Source organism: Nyctereutes procyonoides, unplaced genomic scaffold (genome assembly GCF_905146905.1).
Source record: "Nyctereutes procyonoides isolate TBG_1078 unplaced genomic scaffold, NYPRO_anot_genome, whole genome shotgun sequence".
NCBI lineage: Eukaryota > Metazoa > Chordata > Mammalia > Carnivora > Canidae > Nyctereutes > Nyctereutes procyonoides.
In genome coordinates this window covers 46867217-46883962 of record NW_026575024.1, presented here as the reverse complement: position 1 = coordinate 46883962, position 16746 = coordinate 46867217, and the positions used below count along the sequence as shown (strand labels likewise).

The 16746-nt window shown below is 42.5% G+C and overlaps 1 long non-coding RNA gene across 5 annotated transcripts; it reads left to right on the top strand.

Annotated features, from left to right (window-relative positions):
• The first annotated feature begins 339 nt into the window (after positions 1-339).
• LOC129497415 (uncharacterized) lies at positions 340-16187 on the top strand. Of its 5 annotated transcripts, none has more exons than XR_008661941.1 (5): positions 340-11536; positions 12157-12335; positions 12767-12913; positions 14057-14134; positions 14256-16187. It is a non-coding gene; the product is annotated as an uncharacterized LOC129497415 (long non-coding RNA). The 5 variants fall into 5 exon arrangements; XR_008661934.1 differs by having other exon boundaries at positions 12157-12913; positions 14256-14476; positions 14981-16187; XR_008661936.1 differs by having other exon boundaries at positions 12157-12913; positions 14256-14622; positions 14981-16187.
• The last annotated feature ends 559 nt before the right edge of the window (positions 16188-16746 follow it).

The following is a 16746-nucleotide window of genomic DNA, read 5'->3' as shown; positions in this document are numbered from 1 at the left end:
TTGCAGGGCATTTCTATAAAAGGGTTCAGCAATTTGTCCTGCTTGCTAGACCGAAATGCTTTTTTGGGGAAAAGGAGCCGGAGGAGGTATGCATATAGTGATTGTTGGTGGGGGGGGGGGCTTTTAAGGCAGAATTTTTGGTTTAAATAATCAGAGTTCTCTGGCTGCTGGAAAGAGGGGAAAGTTTTGTCTTGTTTTGTTTATTTTTTTATAAATTTATTTTTTATTGGTGTTGAATTTGCCAACATACAGAATAACACCCAGTGCTCATCCCGTCAAGTGCCCACCTCAGTGCCCGTCACCCATTCACCCCCACCCCCCTGCCCTCCTCCCCTTCCACCACCCCTAGTTCATTTCCCAGAGTTAGGAGTCTTTATGTTCTGTCTCCCTTTCTGATATTTTCCACTCATTTTTTTCTCCTGAGGGGAAAGTTTTGAATTGGCAATTTAAAAACTGTGTTTGGTGATGATCTGACACTTCTAAAAATCCTTTTGGACTCCTCCTTTTCAAACTTATATTGCTCAGGATAGTAATGGATAGAGGTTGCTGGAATCAGAGTTAAAAACAGGGTGATCTGGAGATGAACATAAAATGTACTTTTGTAATTGCCATAAATTACCCCTCTAATCAGAGTAAATGTCACCTAAAATATAATCAAATGTTCTTTCACATTTGCTCTTTTAAAGTCAGAGCCCATTTTAAATGCCATAAGAGACAGTAGACATGGTAATAATATAAAAATAAGCACAAAATTTGGTTTACATTAAATTCATTTTAAAGTCAAAATCTGACATGGGTTTGCACTGTCGTGTGTGTGTGTGTGTGTGTGTGTGTGTTCCAACTCAGTGGGTTTTGCCACCAATGTTGGTTTTGGGAGCCAGGCCACAATGCTTAAATCTATTGTAATAAGGTTCATTTAGCCTGAATGGTTTTATAAGGTGAAAAGGCAAAAAGTTTAACACTAATGAAAATTCACAGCTTACTATGATTGCATTAATTGTTCACAGGCCAGAAGCCCACCTGCGGGAAGTACAAAGTTTCAATGCTGTTTTGTTTTTTTTTCACACTGACAAAACTCACAGGAAAAAGAAAAAACAAAACCTTCTGTATATTTTTCCTGCTGGGTGGTCAGAAGGAAAGGCCATGGAGCCAAAGGCCTCCCATGGAGACAGTGCTCTGTGAGAGGGGCCTCACGTGCCGCAGCCGCAGGAGACGGGAGCACCTGTCGGGCCTCCGCCACTCCACGGTGAGCTCTGCGTGTGCCACCTGCGCGTGCGGGGGACACCACGCACCACTCCTGGCGGGCACAGGGCCTCCCTGCCCAGAGACGCCTGCCCCATGTGCCCAAGTCTGGCTCAAGACATCCTGGAAAATGTCGTGTGCCCATTGTCCAGTAGAGCTGCTAGGTAGTTTTAAAGCCAATGAGCATTAAATTTGGTCTAAAAGATGTGTGTGTGTGTGTGTGTGTGTGTGTGTGTGTGTTCTGCCCTGCAGGGAAGAAGCAATAGAAGATGGGGGGAGGGAGAATTCTATTTAGACATTTGCAAATGTGTGTTGGAACCATGTAAAAAAGGATTCCTTAAAATATGTTACTTTTGCTATGTTTTTGTGTAAACATGGATGATGGAATAACCTTTTTTTTTTATCTGTAAGGATCGCAATAAAACTGTCAAGTACAAGATGTTATGCATTTCTTTTCCAAGCACAGATTTTAAAATACTGTATTTAGTACAGAAATGTTAGCACATAATAAAGGAGAAACACACTTGCTTTTCTGATCAAGTGCTTAGATTAAATGTATGCCACCTTTATGAAAACTGGGGCCAGGTGAAGGAATCGTAGTCTGCTTGGGTAAATGAATTTCTTTTCTCCTCCCTAACTCTTAACATGAAGAAAAACTTGCCCAGGGAAATTTTTCTCACACATCATTTTAAGAGTGATCTGAAAATTATATTGAATTGTTGTGGGTAACTCAGGGAAATTACTTTTCTCCTTTTGAGATCATGGATTTCCACAAGAGGGGAAATGTTTTTTTATTGCCAATTTCTGCAAAGAATGCACATGTGCCTGGTATGCTGCACAAAGCTGCACACGCTGGGAGGCGCCTGAGGAGGAAGGAATGCCACAGTGGAAGGCAAAGACACAAATAATGAATCAAGTTTAAAGGACTGTGGTCAGAAGCAAGGAGCAAGTGATACTGATCTTATATGAGACGGGCTTGGACATCACACCAGCTGCCACGGGGTTTGATTAATGAGGCATTAAGGAGATCGAGTGACACTTACAGCTAGTTACTTATGGTGCTAATTTCAAAACACTTTGCAATAGACAAAGAGACTCTGCTCATAATGCAAAGTAATTTGTGGTTTGTTCCTGGTGAATGCATTTAGCGAAGCAAATATAGTTATGCAGAATTTAAATTAAGGTTGACACTAATGTAAACAGAACCCAAGAACCACTGTCCAATAATTTGATGAGGACACAGGTTTTAATCAAGCCTCTTCCACTAAAATAGCAATTTAAATCCCCATCGTTTAAACTGGATAAAATGCTTAACCATGAAGGTTGGGGGAAAAAGAAATTTACTGGAAAAGATAAAAGAAACACAGTATCTCTGGGGAAACTGTGACTATACTTTGAACCAACAGAGGGTTACCATACTGATTTAAATATCAGGTTGATTGTAGGGCCAGAGTCTAGGAATTTGAGGGCGTTTGCCATGTATCTTTTTTTGTTGTTGTGAAATTGTGGCTTAACACATTCTGGTACTATTGACTTCAGAATAAAAATGATCCTGTAACAAGGAAATGGAGACTTCAAACTGATTCAGAATCCCCAGAAGTATTTATTTTATTTATGAGAAGGAGAAATACCCCCTGCCACCCCACAACTGAAAATTTGAACTGAAATTTTCCATATTGACTGGGGTTGGTGAGGATGGAGACAGCCTGGTAAGGAAGCTGGCCTGCCTACCCAGGTGAGTACCTTTTCCAGAAAGAACCCACACACTCATACATGGCTTTTCTCCAGTTTGCTAGTTTATTTCCCCTTACTAAAAATCATTAGGGGAGGAAGGTGGTCAGTCCAGGCATTAACATTAATTAAAATGCTAGCCACCCATGTTCTAGGGCCTGGGATGTCTTGTGTATCAGAAACAAAACAAAACAAAATAGCAGCTTACTCTGCTACAGTTCCTGGAAAGAAAAATCGGTGAAGGCTAGAAACCACATATCCTACGGTCTCAGGACTTTACTGTTGACAGTGGAGTAGGAAGGCTGGGGCACCCTAAATTCTCTGAATTGTGACCCAACAGTTCCAGATCACATTAATGATGTATCTTCTGAGGAAAACTTCGTACAGGGGTAGGGTTTTAAATACTTATTGCATAGAAAAGGCCCAAAATGATGTAGGAAAAAGAGGTGTTAAATGTAAAGCATTCTGAAATGTTCCTAGCAGTAATTCTCAAGGTCACCCACCTTATGGAAGTTGGTCAAGGGCAGAGACTCAAATTTTGAAGAGGACGGCATTTACCTTGATCTTGGCACCATCTATATGGCAACTGGTCTTGTGTTTGGCAAATAAATCATGCTCTTAAGATCCCTCGGGCAGAAGGGGAGGACCAGCCTGCACTGATCCAGGAGCCCACGTGCCCTGCTGTGGGCCTTGGCCCCACGAGGGATGTGTCCTCCTGGGAAGGAGCCACTGCCCATTTCTCTGCTTCCCCCTCCTCCGTGGTGGACTGTCAGCGCTGCTCTGTGAAGACACTCCTTTAGGTGTGTGACCTGCGGAAAACCCATGGCTCAGACTTCCTTCCTCTAAACATGTTTAGGAGGGGAAGGGACCTCTGGAGTCACAGAGAAGGAACTGAGAATGCATCTGTGTGAATTACAGCTGCAAAGATGGGGATTCTGAGAGTAAAGAGGTCTGCCTCCTTTGTGTCCAAGACAGGTACTTTGGCATCCTGAGGTCGGGAGCCCAGACGCAGAGGTGAGAGGGGACAGGCTGGGAGGTGGCTCAGAAACCACCTGGCTGAGGCTCACACAGGGGTGCAGCCTGTAGGTGCTTCCTCTCTCCTGCTGGAGGAGAAGCCACAGAGATCTTAGAGGGATGGTGACGGGGGAGGAGAGAAGTGTGCAGGGCCAAGGTGGCCTGTTAGAACGCCTTCCAGAATGACATGAGGAAAACGATTCGTGGGTGATGACTCTGGGGGTCTCTCTGGTTTGGGGACATATGGGCCCCTTTTGGATCCTGATTCATAGACTCATCACCTCTGTAGAGAGCAGTCCCTACGGGCTGGGATGCACTTGGCATTGACATAGAATGTTGATTTTTGCCCTTGCGGGCATGACCCCTCCCAGCCTGCTCCTGGTAGTTGCAAGCTTCAGGGGACAGGGTAGGGGCAGGTCTGATGAGCATTCCACTCAGCTCTTGGGGGGATGACAGTGAGCAGCCCCATGGTGCTCCTCTTCCTCCCTGCCTCCTCTTCCTCTCTCCCTCACCCCTACTTCCTGCAGTCCCCTTCCCAGGAGGCCCACTCATGACCTCCCACTTTCAGCTGAAAGAGTTGTCCTCCACTTATCTCCCTGTGCTCGCTGGGGCTGGCCTGTCGGTGTGCGCTGGAGGTGCCACTGGGAGAACCATTGCGCTCTCCCCTTCACTTTATTCTTCTAACCACAAATCCGGAGCCTCATGCCTCTGAGCTCACTTGCCACACACTCTCAGAAGCATCTTTTTCTTCTTTACACTGATGCACTGATGCTGAAGGGACTGGGGTGGTAGCATGTCACCCTCGGCCCCTGGGAAGTAACACGGGTGAAGGCTTGGAAATGCCAACGCATCTGTTGTCCTCAGCCTCTCTCTCTCTCTCTCTCTCTCTCTCGTCAGCAGATAAAATAAAATAATTTCCCAGACCACTGTAAAAAAAAAGTTGGCTTTGCAAAATTCCCTGGTCATAAATGATGCTGGTGATGCATTTGGGACTCATTTCTGGTTATGGAAACAAGGGGTGCGATTTGGTGTGAGCCGTCAGCTCCTGATCCTTGCTGAGAAGGACTCGCATTCTTTTGCCTGCTCTGTGAAAGAAATCCAAACCTGTTTCTCCAGCCCTACCTCTCGATTTGGAATCCCAGTGCAAATCCCAACATCAACAAGGTTGCTATGTTTTTTTTTTTTTATGATTATCTTAAGAATTTGTCTCAAGTGAGGCTCGAGTACTGCCAAGGAAAGGTGCCGAGATCACACTCCGCTCAGCACACATTCCTCACTTTCTTCCTTCCTGTCTACCGTGCTGCAAACACCACCTCCGGCCACACAAAGCTTGCTTTCTTACAAGAACCATCATCTGCCATGAACCTCTGGCCTCAGAGCCCTCCACTGATTTCCACTTAAACAGAGATGACATGACAAAGTTCTTCACATCACCTTTAAAGCAGGCTCTGAAAAAAAAAAAAAAAGAAAGAAAAAAGCAGGCTCTGTTCCCAAGAATCCCTGACTCCTTCTGTGGCCCACCATAGGGATGCCCCCCACTGAAGGAGCCCAAGGCCCTTCCATGGCAGGAGGCCCTTGAGAGGCCCTGGTTGTCTGTGGAAGGCTCTTTCCAGATACCAGCAAGCCTGCACAGCCATCCCAATAGACAACTGATTCCCACGTGGACTGTTCCTTGTCAAATGCCAGTGTCGGTGTTGGGTCTCTTCTTTGTGAGGTAGCTGGAGGGGTGAGATCCTTAACTGCACCAAAGGTAATTTTGCACCAACGTGGGTATAAATGGGTTGGCGGACAGGCTTTTTTTGGTCTGGGAATACCCACTGAAAAATAGGTTCTGTGGTGGGGGACTTTTCCATTGAAAGTCTAAACCAGGGGCACCTGGGTGGCTTGGATGGTTAGGCATCTGCCTTTGGCTCGGGTCATGATCCCAGAGTCCTGGGATGGAACCCCACATCGGGCTTTCCTCTCAGCAGGAGTCTGCTTCTCCCTCTCCTTCTGTGTTCTCCCTTGCTCTCTCTCAAATAAAGAAATAATTTTTTTTAAAAGATAGTCTAAACTAAACTCCTGAGATTTACTATAATATACTGCTTCTAATAAGCATTTTGGGGGCCAGTTCCAGGATCGAGTTGTTTCTCTCGGATCTTTTTTCTAGGTTTCACTGTCTGTTCTCTTCTTTCCTTCTTCCTTTCCTCCAGGACCCCGGGGTAGGCCCCTGGTGTGTCTCCTGACCCTTGCCAGTGCTCAAGCTTCTGGCCCCCCCAGCTCTGCGGATCATTAATGATATTGACTACATGGCAGAAAGAATAATTCTGACTTATTCTACAGAATTTTTCATATGTGCAGGGGTGTTGCAGCTTCCCCTGTGTATTTACTTAACCAATTCATTACATAGGGACTGAAGCATCTGAATTTTTCCAGATGAATGAGTCAATATTTTATTTCCTTAAAATGCACATGACTCAGCATTTTAGGATATCTCTGAGCAATGGGTCTATTTGTTGTTTATTAGCACTTTTCTAAGAAATATCTAGAGATGAAAGGGTGGATTCTGATGGTTTAGGGAAATTTCTGAGGTTATCTGAGCACACCAGTTATCTGTGAAGTTGGAGCAATACCAGTTGGGATGTCCATTGACCTAAACCAGCAGGACAGTTTTCATGCTCTTGTGAAATTTCCAAATCACATTCCTTTGTTACTTGAGAGTCAGTTGGTCAAGGTATTGGCAATGTTTCAATTCTCCCTTTCTTTAATTATTTACCAAATCCTGTTAATTCTTCTTTCGTAATGCACATTTATCACTGCTTTTCCATTCTCCCTGCCAGCACCATCATATAGGCCCCTATGACAAGGAAAACCTGCTTTCTGTACCACCTGTGTTGTTACCAATAGTGGGTTTCCAGAGGTTTGTGCCCAGGCCCACAGAGAGGGACAGTTTGAACAAGCTGCTTACATCCAATTATCATTATACATTTTTAAAAGATTTTATTTATTTGAAAGAGAGAATGAGAGTGAGAGAGCGCACATGCAGAAGAGAGAGGGAGAAGCAGGCTCCCTGCCAAGGAGGGAGCCCAATTTGGGGCTAGATCCCAGGACCCTGAGATCATGACCTAAGCCGAAGGCAGACGCTTAACCAATTGAGCCACTGAGGCACCACTATCACTGTGCTTTTTATGAGGGATTCTATACCTATCATTTCAGTGTCAGTGACAGATCACATTCTGAACCTTGCTTTTATCTTAAAGAAATCAACTATAGTTTATCATGGATATGAATAAACATTTTTTATTAAAGGAATATCAATTTTTATATGTATTGACCTACTATGTGTAGAGTCTTGAATTTTTTGCTGATCAAAATAGATCAGATTTTCTGTAAGAAAGTAAGAACTTGTATCTCCCTGCCAATGTGGAAAGTATTGGAGATTCATCCTAGATGGGTGGGGTAGATGGCTATGGACCTACACATCAATCTGAACATCACAAAAAGAGATGACACAAGACATTTGTACCTACCAATGTGATACAATAGAAAACACACAAAATTTTTTGACAAAAATCAAGCATGAACCACATCAAACCGCTGGATCTAACTGAAATATAGAGAACCGAAAAAACTGAATGGTACTGTTTGAGTGTTGTCAGTAAAATCCAGATGGTGGGAAACAGCATATATTAGATATAATACCTTGTTTCTTCAACAAATAATCATTAAGAAAAAAGGGAGAACTTACAGATTCAAACATATAGAAAGCATATATTAGCCAATTGCCACCTGTAGATTTTTAGATCTTATTTCAAAAAACAACTTCCTCCTTCACCTCCCCCAGCCCTGTAATAGTATGAGATAATTAGAAAAATCTAAACATGTATGGCCTATTCAGGAATTATTGTCAACTTTTTATATGTAGCAATGGCATGTGACTATACTTTTTAAAGTTTGTACCTTTTAGAGTAACATTCAAAAAATTATCTAAGGAAGGCATGATTTAATATGGGTTAATTCTAATTAACCTTCCAATGAAGCAGCTGGGGAATATAGTGGGTGGAGTAAACGTAAATTAAGACTGACTATGGGTTGGTAATTCTGGGAGTGGACTGATGTGATATACCATTGTCTCTAATGTATCTGAAAATTTCCTAAATAACAAGTGAAAAAATTGGGGTTCACACTACTTAAGCTGTTTGCCCCCCAGATCTCTCAGCAGTTTCATGTTAGAGATAGACTGGAGTCTGGGTGACCATCTTCCTGTCTACTGAAGCCACATGGGCCTCTCCTAGACTCTTGTCAAGGGCTTTCCTAGTGCTGACTGCTGACGTAGTCAAAGAAGTCATCTGTAGGTGATGCTGTGACTAGTTTACTCCTTTTGTTCTTTTTAACTCCCCACTGTTTAGTCTGTTACCAGAATACACACCACATTTCAACCCTGGAATCACAGACCCAACAGCCATCTCTCTGTGAGCATGGCAGTGGAAGACACCATTCATTAGCATTTCCTTCTTGAAACTCTTTTCCTTGCTTTCCATGATGATGCAGCTATGGATTTTCTTCTGATGTTGTAATAATCATTTCCTTAACCAACTGCTCATCATTCTCCTATTCATCCATGGAAGCCCCTCTGAGGCTCCAAGGTTCAGCTCTCTGCTTTTCTTTCTTTTGACTCTTCTATCTAAGAGCTACACCTACTCCCCATCACCTTTGTGTAGAGGACCTCCACCCAGCCTCTAGCCTCATCTCCCTCCTGAGTTCTTTAATCTAACCTCTTTAGATGCTTGTCAGACATTTCTTCTGATGGCCCTAGATATCACTCCATCCTACCCAGCGTTTCGACAAAATGAGTTCCTTCTCTCATCTTCCCCTTCCATGTTTTTGAGGCACCATATTTACTGTTGGCTCTTGTTTGTAATGTCTCACCTCCCATGTTTATCTCCTTTTCCAACCTCACCTCCAACATCCATGTCCAGGCCCCTCTGTTTTACCTCCTTTCTGGGTTTCCTGGCATCTTTCACTCTATGACCTGGCATCTGGAAAGTATCCCCAAGCCTCTCTGTTCCTATGCTCACCAAGGCCATCAGAGAATTCTTGTTTCTTACAAGATGAAATTCTCTCTCTCTCTTTTTAAAAGATTTTATTTATTTATTCATGAGAGACACACAGAGAGAGGCAGAGACAGAGGCAGAGGGAGAAGCAGGTTCCATGCAGGGAACCTGATGTGGGACTTGATCCCTGTTCTCTGGGGTCACACCCTGCTGAAGGCAGATGCTCAACTGCTGAGCCACTCAGGTGCCCCAAGATGAAATTCTCAATTTATTTCTTCAATATCTTCTAATGATTTCAATTGCTAGCTCAATGACCAGACTCAACACTAGCCTCCTCAAAGACAACATCTCCCTCCAATTCTGAACCTTCTCATTTCCCTCCTCCTTGGGGTGAAGCAAGGCAAAGGTGAGTCCCACCTTTGTTTCAAGACTGAGTTTACTGGAAATCATAGATGGGGTCTCCATAGTCTGAAATTGTTAGCTTGGCTTACTTGACCTTAGCTTGGCATGTAATGGAAAGACTACTCTAAGCTGGCTGGTCCCCTAATGCTTGTGGCCTTAAACCATTGTTCAACCTCTCTTGTCCATTTAAAAATGAAGATAAACCCAACTTGGTTACCCAACTTCCTGAATAAAGTTGGGCACTGTGCTGGGCCCTTGGAACCTATAAAAACTGACTGGTTAATTTCATCTATAGATATTTTCCCCTTTCTTGGAAGAGAATACAAATATTTTAGGGTTGAGGCTGTCTCATTCATCTCATGGCTGTCAGTCCTCAACACAGTGTGGAGAACAGAAAGTGTTCAATAAAGATGATTGAGTAAATGAATCATTCATGACCTTCTTCCCCCCACCCAATCCTAAACCCAACCCCCTCTTCACAGGCACAAGTATAAAGATGCCGGCATACCTGCGTGTGTCAGCAGATTTTCTGGGAGATGCCCATTTTTAAACAGTCTCCCAGTTTTTTTCCTAGTAAGCGCACTTGTCAGATCATGTACTTGCATTTCTTTCTTTTCTTTTTTTATAACTGGAAGTTTGTACCTCTTAATGCCCTTTGCCTACTTTACCTGTCCCTTCCCCTTTTGGTAACTACCTGTTTATTCCCTATATCTATGAGTCTATTTCTGTTTGTTTTGTTTTCAGATTCTGTGTAAAAGTATATGTCTTTCCCTGTCTGACTTATCTCACTTAGCCTAAAGCCCTCTCTTTTTGTGACTGAGTAATATTCCACAGAAATTCACCACATCTTTTTTATCCATTTTCTATTGGTGGACACTTGAGTTGCTTCCATATCTTGGCTTTTGTAACTAATACTACAGTGGACGTAGGGGTGCATATATCTCTTTGATTGGTGTTTCTGTTTTCTTTAGAGAAATACTCAGAGGTGGAATTGCTAGGTAGTATAGTCATGCTATTTTCATTTTCTGAGGACCCTCCAGACCATCTTCCATAGCTGCTGCATCCATGTACATTCCCACCAACAGTGCACAAGGGTTTTCCTTTTCTCTACGTCTTCAACAACACTTTTTTTTTAATTGGAGTTCAATTTGCCAACATAGAACATAACACCCAGTGCTCATCCAGCCAAGTGCCCCACTCAGTGCCTGTCACCTAGTCACCCCCACCCCCCGCCCACCTCCCTTTCCACCACCCCTTGTTCGTTTCCCAGAGTTAGGAGTCTCTCATGTTCTGTCTCCCTCTGTGATATTTCCCACTCATTTTCTCTCCTTTCCCCTTTAGTCCCTTTCATTACTTTTTATATTCCCCCAAATGAATGAGACCATATAATGTTTGTCCTTCTCTGATTGACTTGCTTCACTCAGCATAATACCCTCCAGTTCCATCCACATCGAAGCAAATGGTTGGTTTTTGTCGTTTCTAATGGCTGAGTAATATTCCATTCAACAACACTTGTTATCTTTGTCTTTTTGATAATAGCCTATCTGACAGATGTGAGGTGATGTCTCATTATGGTTTTGATTTGCATTTCCCTGGTAAAGAGTGATATTGAGTATATTTTTGTGTTATGTACTTGTATTTCTTGATTTAAAAAATATCACTAAGTGGTATATACTTTTGGTTTGCATGTTACTGAAACTCTCAGTGGCCTAGGTGACTTGAGGTGGGTGTGGAGGACAATAGGGAGAACTGAATAGGTGGGTGGCAGGAGAATGTGTGGATCTTTGCATATAAATACCCAAATCTAATCTGTTACTTCTCCAACACATCTCACTGAAGCTGCCTTTCCCCTTCCCATATCTGCTCTGAAAGGTAATTTCTTTTCTTTTCTTTTCCTTTCCTTTCTTTTCTTTTCTTTCTTTTCTTTTCTTTTTTTAAGATTTTATTTATTTATTTATTCATGAGAGACACAGAGAGAGATCCAGAGACACAAGCAGAGGGCGATGCAGGCTCCACGTAAGGAGCCTGATGTGGGACTCAATCCCAGGACTCCAGGATCCCACCCTGGGCCGAAGGCAAGATACTCAACCACTGAGCCAACCAGGGATTCCCAGGTAATTTCTTTTCTTTAAGATTATTTATTTATTTATTTATTTATTTATTTATTTATTTATTTATTTAGTGAGAGAGAAAGAGTGAGTAGGGAGAGGGGCAGAGAAAGCAGTCTCCACGGTCAGTCAGAGCCAGACTCAAGGCTCAATCTCATGACCCCAAGACCAAGGCCTGAGTGGAAACCAAGAGTTGGCTGCTCAACCATCTGAGCTACCCAGGTGCCCCTGAAAGATAATTTTGAAACCTATTTTATGTATATGTTAAACTTTGAAATTGAAAGAAATCTTTCAGTACTCCAAAGTTTTTTTTATAAAACTTTACGTGTTTTTATAGAATGTATCTGGATACTCACCTTGGTTGTGTCGGTGGTATTACTCTCTGTTCTTGAATCCAGGTAGACAGTGAGATTGGTTTATCCATCTTGCTTCCTGCTGTGTTCATAAAATCCAGAGCAGTGCTTGGCATGAAGTAGTCACTCAGTAAATACTTGTGAATGTTGAACAAAGGCATCTCTATGCCCAGTGGGGACTGGCTTTAGGAAGAGTCATTGTCTACTCTTGGTTTTCACATTGTCAACCTGATGCCACATTCTCTTTTTCTGCTTCTGTTTGCCATCCCCCAGGCAAGATTCTCATTACTGAAACAGGACAGTAGCCCCATAAGTAATCTCTCCGTGTCATATGTGTGCTCACTTGATTTGTCCCAGCCACTGCTGTAAACTTGGTATTCCTGAAGAACAGTTAGAACACATTCTTTCTCTCCTTAAAAGCCATCAGTGACTCCCCTGTACCTGATGTGCTGGTATGTACCAATGCATCTTGGTTTTTTTTGACTTACCACTATATAACCACTCAACATTTTTAACTTCATAACTTACATCTTAATCTCTATATATTCTATGCTCTAGCAAAATGGAAATATTTCCTGTCCTCAGAGCATATGTTCTACTTAGCCACCTTCAACTTTTTCTTTGTGTGGTTCCCAGGATGTGAAAACTCTCCTTCCAAGCACAACTGTTGAGATCTGCCTATCTCTGAAGGTCAATCTTGAGCACTACCACATCCCTGAGTCTTTTCAGATCAAGCCTTCTCAACACTGTGTAATTCTTATGATATTTAACATATTTATCTTGGAATCTTAATGCTGTATCCATGTTTCCAGCCTGGGGCCTTGAACAGAGTAAGCATTCTAGATATGTATGGCATTGAACTCAACACCAGTTATGTTTCAAGCCCTCTGTTAGATTCAGAGGATACTGCAAGGGCGACCTTCTGAGGATGATACAAGAGAAAGTATGAGGAGTTATTCTGTAAACCTAGAAGCAGTACACACATCTGAATAGTACAAAGATGATGATGAAGAAGATGCTGTTGATGATGGTGAGCATGCAGGATATTTGCATTCCCTCTCTGGGTCTACTCTCTACCTTTGTCATCCCACTCTGCCCCCTGGGAGACGCATATGGACTGCATCAGCCAGGCTCCCTTGCCTTTTCCTTTCCTGTTGGGTTCAGCCAATAGAAAACAAGAATGGAAAATCAGAGTGAGAAGGGAGTTTGGGAATTTATTCCACCAGTTGGGTTTGCTGGGCTTCAGTCTGACAGTGGTTGCCTTCTAGAGGTCACGATCTCTTTCAGCTAATCCCCTACCCTGTAGTTAGAGCTCTTGCCAGACTCTAGTCACCATTCCCCACCATGCCTCTTGAGGCCTAGGATGGTAGTGTCCCTCCATTGTTGTCAGTCCCAGGTATGTCACTAATAAGTTTGCTTAACCCTACCCTAATGACCTTTAAAAACTCTCCATAGTTTCCTCTTTTCAGTATGACATCTGTGTTTCTTGCCAAGACCCTGACTCACACAATAACTGATGAGGATGGCAGTACTAAGAATGGCTGTGGTAACTTTTTTTCTCCCAGCTGGTGCTCTGAGAATCCTGACAAACAGCCTGATGTTCACTGTATTGCTGCACAGGTTTCTGCCAGACCTAGTGGTTTAAGGCAATAATGATGATTTATTATTTCTTATCATTTTTGTGGGTCAGGAATTTACCCAGTTATAGCAGGATGGCTTATTTCTACTGTATCATGTCTAAGACCTGCCCTAGAAGGTTGGCTGAAGGCTCACTCACTTACAGGTCTGGCAGTTGCTCCTGGCTGTTGGCTTCAGAACTAGGTGGGGCTGTTAACTGGAGCATCCATGTGGCTTGGGTTTCCTTACAACATGTCATCTGGAGCCCAAGCATTAACATTCAAAGACAGAGAGTGAGCCAAGCCACAGCTATATTGCCCTTTACAACCCTGCTTCGGAAGTCCTGCAGCATCACTTCCACCATGTACCACTGGTAGAGTTAGTTAATAAAGGTCCAGTCCGTTTCAAGGGAAGGAAATATAGCCCATCTCTTGATGGAGGAGTGTCAACATCTGCGATTGATTGTGGATTGTATGATGTGGACTGAAGTGATGTAAGCCACTTCTGGACCTATGCATAAATATCCACATGCCGCCCACTCCTTCTTCCCATGCAGTGACATCTGTGCAGGATGCATGTTGAAGATGATGATGAGCTAAAGTCAAGGAGCACCACCCAACCCATATCAACCATTGTAAGTGTGATAATTACACTTTTAGTGTGTTAATTCTCTGAGATTTGGCAATTGCTCAAGAATTTTACCCATATCCCTGAACTTCATCTGAGCCACTATATTCCTCTTCCTGTCTTATCAGCACATCTATCAGGACCACACATCTACGTTGAAAGCAAGGAACTGGGAATAGTTTCTTCTTCTTCCCTGTTATGTGTGCACCTCCCTTCATTCCAAGTTGTAGTATGCAGTGAAATGACCAGGAAGGATAAAAAAGGAGGTTATGGGACTGCTTAAATCATTGAACAACAGGATCACTGACTGTGTCCAAAAAGGTCTTAGCCAAGCCAAGCAGTGGAAAAGGTGAAATGTTAATATGAATGCAGTAAATATTCAGTCCCTATTTGGAGGATCTTGGGGAAAAAGGAGAGTGTTGTGTTGGGAATGACTGGCAGGTAAATGTCTGCAGGGGCCTACCACATCACAGAAGACTATGTCTGGAGGAAAAGGTATGCCTGACATCCTTTCCAATAAAAACCCTGGGAAAAACATCCGTCAAGTGATATTTAGAACTGACATTTTCATAAGGATCCAGTCTATAGAGGGTTTTTGCAGGGCTTGGAAAACCACGTTTTTCATTCTTCCTTCTCCTCATCTTCTGTAATTAAACAGTGTTTACAGTGTTAAATGTATATTTAAAAATGACATGCTTTAAGGATTACATTTTAGAAAGCTTTTTATTTGGGAATAATTTTGACAATAATAATGATCATTTCAAAAAGTAATATTTCCTGAACCTTTTGAGAGTAAGTTAGGTGCACATCTCATGGCTCTTTACTCCTAAATGTTTCCTATTTCCTCCTAAAGGTACCACAAGCTGGGGTCTTAGACACAGAGGGAGGCTCAATATCTGGCACTGAGTTTTGGGAAATGGAAGCCCAGATTCTCCATTTATTCTCCAGCAATGAGGATATTCCTGAAGAGGCATGTTGGCTGAAAGATGCTCACATAGAATGACATAGAGAGATGTCAGCTCCATTGCCAGAGGCACTGCTCTGTCTAATGTTTTCACATTCTGCTTGGATGAAGAAATAGAAGGGACATTGGCCCTACTGTTCAGGGATCCTTATTGGGCAGAGGTGGCTAACACAGTCTCCAGGTCAGAAAAGATCTTGATAGCCTGGACCTTTACTGGATTGCATATAGCATGTACATTATAGGGGTACCTGGATGGCTCAGTCAGTTTAGCATCTGCCTTTGCCTCAGATCACAATCTCGGGGTCTTGGGATCGAGCCTCGTGTTGGGCTTTCTACTCAGCAGGGAGTCTGCTTCTCTCTCTCTCTCTCTCTGTGCTCTCTCCTCCCTATTTTGAGTAAATAAATAAAATCTGTAAAAAAAATAAAGCGTACATTATAGAAGCACAAAATTACTACTGTATTATTTCCTTGGTTCTAAGAGACTTTTCACTACTTTTTCTTGTTTCTGAACTTTAGATGCCCCTAAAATCTATGTCAAAGGCAACTAACAGTGTAATAGTTAAGGGAGTTGTAAATAGAAAGCCTACCTGCACGGAAGTGCAGGTCCAATTGATTTTGCCACCTAGATTTTCTCCACCGTTGGTTGCAACATACAGGAATACATTTCTTTCGAGGTATACGTACACTAAGGTGTATCCTTCTTATTGTGCAGTTCTAGGAGTTTCAACAAATACAATCATGTGACTGATACCAAAATCAACACACAGAATGGCTACATCCCTAAAAGTTTCCCTTGTAGCAAACCTTTATAGCCAAATCTCTCCCATGCACTTTGTTTTGTATCCAGTTAGTTTGGTCTTTTCCAGAATGCCATAGAAATGCAAAATATAAATATTTAATTATATGGTATATAGACTTCCTGAGTCTGGATTCTTTTACTTAGGGAATGCATGTGAAATTTACCCATACTGTTGTATGTATTAATAGTCTGCTCCTTTTTATTGCTGAGTTGTATTCCGTTGCACAGACTTCTTGTACAATGTTCACCTGTTCAACATTTAGTGGACATGTATCCTAATTTCAGGTTTTGGTTATTATGAATAAAACCATTATCAACATTCACGTCCAGGTTTTTGTGTGAACACATGTTTTCATTTCTCCTGGGTAAATTGTTAGCCATATAATAATATGTTTAGGGCAGCCCAGGTGGCTCAGTGGTTTAGTGTTGCCTTCAGCCTAGGTTCTGATCCTGGAGACCCGGGATCGAGTCCCACGTCGGGCTCCCTGCATGGAGCCTGCTTCTCCCTCTGCCTGTGTCTCTGCCTCTCTCTCTCTCTCTGAGTCTCTCATGAATGAATAAATGAAATCTTAAAAAAAAAAGAGTATGTTTAATGTTTTAGGAAACTGCTCAATTGTTTTCTAAAGTTGCTGTGCTGGTTTGCACTCAGGCAGCAATGCATGAGAGTTCTGCATTTTGATATTGCCAGGATATTTTACACATTTGAATATGGGCATATTGGTATCTCATGGTGGTTTGAATTTGAATTTCTTTATTGATAAATGATGCTGGGCATCATATGCTTATTTGTCCATAAATCATCTTCTTTGGTGAAATATGGGCTCAATTTTTTTATTGGATTGTTTTCTTTTTATTA